At 41.9% G+C, this 6733-nt stretch overlaps 1 protein-coding gene across 1 annotated transcript in view; it reads right to left on the bottom strand.

Annotated features, from left to right (window-relative positions):
* AMOT (angiomotin) overlaps positions 1–6733 on the bottom strand; it is a 63772-nt gene that overhangs the window by 55941 nt on the left and 1098 nt on the right. The window lies entirely within an intron of this gene.

Raw genomic sequence — 6733 nt, forward strand, 5'->3', positions numbered from 1 at the left:
ACCCATGAGTTGATTGATCAGGTACCACCTGTAAAGAGAATTATTCTAACTGCTGAACCTTGGCCCCTTTTTATGCAGTATTCTGGAAGAAAGCTGTGTAACCAGAAAAGTGGTAAACAACTGCCAACTATGGAAAAACAAATTAAATGTTTAGCTTTGCTCTAAATGCATTCACACCCCCGTCCCCTAGACTTAAATGTAGTTTTGGGGAAAAAAAAAAAGACAGCAGGGTTAGTCTGGACAAAGGGGTTCCCTTACAAGACACCATTCTTCTCCCAAAGAAGGACCTGTAAGCCTTTAACTGATGTCTATTGGATGTTAACATCTTGATGTATGAAAGTTGACCATCTCCTTCATTTCTCTGCACCCCTTCCTCTCATGCCTCTTTAAAAAGAGATGTCTCTTAAAAATCTGCTGAAATGAATTAAAATTCCCTCAACTACAATGGGTATGGATCAGAGAGGACTGTAAAAGCAAGGCATGGAGGCCCTGCACTTCAACAGTCTTTGCTCTCAGAGACTAAAGAATGTATGAAATCACAAGAGAGTGAGATGTACAGCAGGTTCTGCAGCAAAAAACACATTTCATAATCCTGATATTTCAATGACCATAAAGCTTAAGAGGTGAAAACCACAGCTGATTCAAAACCAAAAAGCCTGACTTCTTCACAGTCTCCAGGACCTACAGTGGTGCGACTGTATTGATAAATACCATGGGGACGGGGGAGAGGGGGTGCTTTTTGATTTAGAGCTTTTGCAACTCATTTTTAATATCGATGTCAGAATAAGACTCAGAACTGAGAAATGGAAGAGGCCCAACCAAAAGTAATCTGTGGCTGGAAGCAACCTTCCATTGCCTGGGAACGTTAAAACTATGGTCTCTGTGAAACAACGAACACCAGAGAGATGCTAGAGCTCTACTAGTTGTAGGAACAGGACCATCTTCCTCCACTACAGAGAACCTGTACTGAATAGTAAACAGATTAGTTTGAACATGAAATTAAAGAATAGAAATTAAAGGAGAAATAACCATATGTACAAAAAAGCTCAAATGCATTTGAACAAAATACATGAAATTCTGTTAAATAATTGCTTCGAAAAGTGGCAATTATAATTTTTCTGAGCACAGTTGTGCTCTGAAAAACGATCTGCCTCCTGTAGCAAGCTACAGAAAGATTGATAATTAGAAACAGCAAGGTATCAAGTTACAGATAATTGATTAACATTTCATTTTCACAAAAATGAAAAACTAAAAATGGAATTATGGAGCAAAGTCTGATTAGATTTTACAATCCATTTCAGAAGCTGCTGCCACATTCTGGAAGAGCACCAGCACTCTCTGCTGGTGATCTTTGTTCAATAGTTATCTAGAGGAAAAATGAGGAATGAAAATGCATTATGTTTTTGATATGGAATGCCATTTTTGTTTTAAATGGATGATTAACTAGATCCCTATCAATTTAGCAAATAGCAACTCTAGGAGCTAGTTATGTTTTTGGAAAAAATACAGTAATTACTAAGAAGTGTATTTACTATGGGCAATCATCATTCACTAGAATAAATTTCACTGTTGCAAATAAACATCTGATGTTTCATGCTTCTCTCTGCAGAAAGCATTTCTGCTGTGCTGTAGCACAAAGACAAGCTGGTGTGAGAAGTTCCCATGATGCCAAATCCCTTGGCTCCACCCTGACTTTCCATCAATTTTAGAGCTATGCCAAGAAAAACAGCTCTTCTTAAAAAAGTCCTAGTATAGCACTAACTACCCTGAGGTAGCCACATTGGAAATGCTACTGAGTTTTAATCAAAGCAAACCTGCTCCCAGCCCTGTCTCTGTTACACCCTTTGCCAGGAAGCTGGAAAAGCTTTGACTCCCTCTCCCCAGCATGCACCCAAGCCTTGTCCACACCCGCGGTGGATTACTTTACCGCATCTGAGCCAGAGACTGCACGGGGACAAACAGATCAGGAGCAAAAAAAAAAAAAATAAAAACAAAGCCAAGTACCTAAGTGACAGCTGTCCCAGTTTCCAAACTATGCACAGATCAAGCATCAGCAAGAAGGGTTAAAGACTGGCAAATTGAATCCATGTGCAGCTCATGAAAGTGTGGGAAACAAAAGAGACAATGTGAGTTAAGGACAGAGCATTCATTAGCAAAGGGCTCAAGTTTCTTGGCTTTTGCTTGGTCTGCTTCCCAATGGCCATTTTTCAAGGTAGCTTTTTGTTCTTTAGTTTTGAACATAGTCTTGGAAAGACATTATACTCTTTCTTAGCTAACAAACTAAAGCTCAGTACATGTTGAACTGCTTAAAATAATTTGTCTTTTTAATTCCCTGGGGGCAAAAGGGAGAACAATGTCAGAGATGGGCTTTTTCTGCTGGGCTACAGTGGGCTTTGGATCAGAGCTTTATACGACATACTTGATCCAAAGACCTCAGACACCTTCATAAATATTAATTTATGCTATGTTATATGTTATTAAATACATAAAGAAATCCAATGTTAAAAAAAAAACAAACATGAGACTTCATAATGTAGCCCTATCCATTTGAGTCAGAGTAAAGCCATTACTGGAGAACAGCCGCCAAGCTCTGAGCCGCTGCCCCAGCTCAGCTCCACATCTCTGGGGCTGGACCTGCCATCCCTCCCCTTCAATGCCTGCAAGGCACTCAGGAACTTGTTAATGAGGATGGCTTCAAAGCATTTGGGATGCTGAAGAGATTCAGTTCACAGCAGCAGCGTTAGGGTGGAGAAAGGGGTCCCAGTCATTCATGCTGAGAGGCCTGTGGTCTCCAGTTTTTCCACCTGAGGGGTACAGTCAACCCTCATATCAGGTGGAATGCGGCTCAATTAAGCAATGTAGCAGCGTGGGCGATACCAGTGGGGTCCCAGTGCCCCCAAAGCCCTGTGGTAGGTCTATACCCCTTCAGCACCTGGGGGACATCCAGAGCAAGACTGCAAGTCCCCTGGTGCCTAGGGCCAGTATTTTGAAAGCAGCTCCATGTCTGGTAGGACACAAATACTAACTACCTTAGGACCTGCATAAGACGAGCCTTGAAAATTTGACCTTCACTGCTTCAGAAAAATCTGAATTTGGTAATTCTGGGGCTTAGGGGGGAACTGATTTGCTGCTCAGTCAAGAAAAAGCAGCAATTGGAGTGGAGTTCTGGAAAAAGCAGTTGAAATAACAGGTCAGAAATTGAAACACAGGGTCTATTTCACTGTTTCAGTCAGAAGATAACTATATGTAGAAGCGTAGCAAGATACACACCTTTTTACTTTGACTACTTCACTTTATGAAGTAAAAAACGGGAAGAACAGCTCCCGAATTAGAGAAACAGCTAAAGCCCTAAAAGGAACAAACACAGTGGTAAAAATAAGTGAGTTTTAACATAGTCGTAAGTCAAAATCAGAAATAATTGTTCTAATGCATTCTGCTCCTGACAAATCTCAACTTCAGAAGAGTTTCACATCTGCAGAGTGTCCCAAGGAACTTTTTAAGCACTCAGGGATCACCGACACTTGGCTGAGTGGGACAGAGTGACAGCCAAATGCCAAGCACAGCACTCTAAAACACTGCATGAGGAACAGAAATTCCTGCCTAAGGAATTGGAGCAAGTTTCCCATTGTAGAAAAGGACAAAAGATTTCAAACCTGAAGTTTTCTATTTTCCAGGGAAGTTAATATTTTGGACATGATAGGACCCAGCAAGAGATCACTGATCTACAAGGAATGAGAAGATGCTAAAAGCCTTGAGAACTTCAGTAACAATAGGAAATTAACATTACTCTTTTTTTTACTATTAACTACACATGCCAGACTGCTCTTAAATATTCTCTTCCCACATTCATACCCACACCTTTACCTTCGTACCATATGAATTCTGTATTCAGCTCTGTCCCTTGATCATTAATGCAGACTCCTAAGCTTCAGACTTCAAAGAAATGCACGCGTAAGAGTCACAGGCACAGGACTGGAACAGCGTCAAAACCTCCCTGTGCAGGAACCTCGATCTGTTTGACTTCACTGTACAAATATCTCGTTCTATCAAGACTAGGAAATCCAATGATTTATGTAGGGCTTCCCACAGATTAAGTTAATAAGGGAACCCAACAGTGCCTCATCTCCTTCCGCCTTCCAAACCCTGGTCAATGAAAGGAAATGGGAATGTCTCCTGGGGTAAGGGAAAGACGTGAGCGCTCTACAAATGTGCAAGGGAAGAAACCAAAGGCTTCATTGTGTGCATATGCACTTCTCCAGGAACCCTCTTCCCTTCTCCTCCCTCCCGTAAGTGGCACACGATAATGTTCTTAGGGAATGTTGGTTCAAATGCAAAGCCTCACCCTTACCACACCGATCGTCACCTAGAACGGTGGTGTTTCAGTTTTCTTGCTGCTTTTTCTTTTCTGTTTTTCCTTTCTTTGTCCCTCCCCCCTTTCTTCTGTTCTAACCATTCCTCTTTCTGTTGCTCAAAATGTCTGCACTCCCTGCTTATTTCTGTAGGTTCCCTTCTCTCATTTGTAGTACACTTCCAGTACCACCAGCATTACTCGGAGCTCCAGCTATGCCTTACTAGTCAAAGCTTCCAGCATGTGAGACCGAAGTAGTTTAACACAACACAACTTAAGAAGTTATGGCACAGATATATCAAGATATAGGTCTCTCCAAGACTCTAAGGGACTTAGGGACTCCTTTTAATGTAACTTGCAATCAACATCCTTTTGAGTTACATTTGAAAATTACACTAACATTCCCTGGCCAAGGTGAAGCCTCATCCCAAGACAGTCAGAAAGGCAGCCTGGCCTTTTTCAGCTCTATTTGTAGCTGCTCATATATCGCCAACTTTCAAGGAAATTACCCAACACCAAACTAACATAGGGGTAGTTTCTTTAGTGGTAAGAAAGCTCCTATACATCATCAGATTCAGGCATTTTTGTTGACAAGATGGTCTGCGCTTGCTCTGAGCTAAGTTAGATGTTAAAATGGTGAAGTGGGAGAAGCTCTTGCCGATAGACGTGCTTCAAAGTGCCTTCATCAGCCTTATGATCCCTCATAAAACACTGGGCTAAAGTGACAATACTGACGGTAGACAGTGTTACGGAGCAATGATTTACTTACTGAGGTGGTGAACTATAAAGCCAAACTCAGAAATTTCTCTGCCTAATGAGAATGTTGCAATTAGGTCATCACTGAACACTGCATAACCACATATAGGAACAAAAACATTCCCACAGAATAAGTAATATGTGACAGCAGGTATTTGGAATGAGAACAAGGATTTCATCCACGTAGCCCTACTGCTGAATTATATAGATAAACAGTGGTCCTGAGATAGTCAGCTTCCAGCAGGGTCACGCAGGTGTCAGGATGCATAGACCCAGTTTAGCACTAGAAAGCTAGAGCTTAAACTCCCAAACACAAAAGTTCACGTTCAACTTTGATGAAATTTGACAAGGTGTTCAGAGCAAGTTTCAGGGTGAGAATTCTATTTAGGTCATGTATGAACTGGATCCGGGCCACAACCTTCTTTGTATCTTCCAGACTCCAGCCTGAGGAACACTTCTGATTTCCAATAACTATTTCTGTTAAAAAACTAAATCAGTTCAACACCTGACCTTGCTCAGCTCAGGCTGTACATTTTGGTAAGCCTCCGAACACAAGAGCTTTATTCAAATTACAAGATTCCCTTACCTTTAATAGGAGAACACTCTCCAGACTGCTTTTGGTCACTGAAACTCCCTGACCCTCTCCCTCCCTTGGGCCCTGCACAGGCACATGGAAGTACCTGCTGTGGGGGCAGACAGGTCAGGAGAGTGAAGATTTGCAGGTTAATGGGATACCGTTCTGATCAGGGAGATTAGGTTACAAGGCCATGCCTTTGAAGACTGGCTTCTTCAGTGTGGCACTGTGGTTTACGGCTGGGGATTTATTTTAATTAGACTGTACTCTTAATTATTTATGACCTATATTATCTCAGAAGCTGCCCAAACCCTAAGGCTTAATAAGGATAATTGGAATAATGTTTTTACCTCTTTTGTAAAGCACCTTGAGCCTTACTGATGAGAAATGCTAGGGCAGGATTAGATGCTTAATGAAAAATTATCATTACAAAGTGGAATAAAAATGAAAAGTGAACTAAAATGGAATATGCTATTTTATACTGCGTTAGGGCTGAATTTAGGATCATTCATCAGGTGACACACTGAAAATTTTAACCTAAAAATTGAATGGGGATCTTCTTTATGCATCTCATACTGGGAGATTCCAGGTGAGGATGCCAAGGGCCAGAGCCTGGGCCCAACTGCCGTGAGAAGTCAGAACAGCCCGCCAGGACCCTGCACTGTGGAAGTGCTGGGCTACCCATACACTGGCGATTCAGTCAGTTCTTGGCTATTTATAGCACCAAGCAAAAGCAAAAGGTGTTTAAGGTCCCCCAAGTTCCTGTGTCCACCACAGCTCCTGCACACTAAAGATTTAGCCTTCCAACCCTCCCTTTCCTCAAAAAGTATCCTGGAATTGAGACAGATGGGATTTGTGCTTTTGCTTCAACCACATGGTAAAAGTGACAGTGAATATTTATGGGCCTACCTGAATCAGTCTGCTAATGAAAGGCACAATCTTTCAACCTGAGGGCAGAGCCTGAAGTAGCAGCGGGGATGGTTAAACCCAGAGCCTCGAGGGGCTAATGGAACCCCACTCTATACCAGGCAAGGATGCAAACCCAAAGCTTTTAA

Source organism: Phalacrocorax aristotelis, chromosome 11, assembly GCF_949628215.1.
Source record: "Phalacrocorax aristotelis chromosome 11, bGulAri2.1, whole genome shotgun sequence".
In the NCBI taxonomy this organism is placed as follows: Eukaryota; Metazoa; Chordata; class Aves; order Suliformes; family Phalacrocoracidae; genus Phalacrocorax; species Phalacrocorax aristotelis.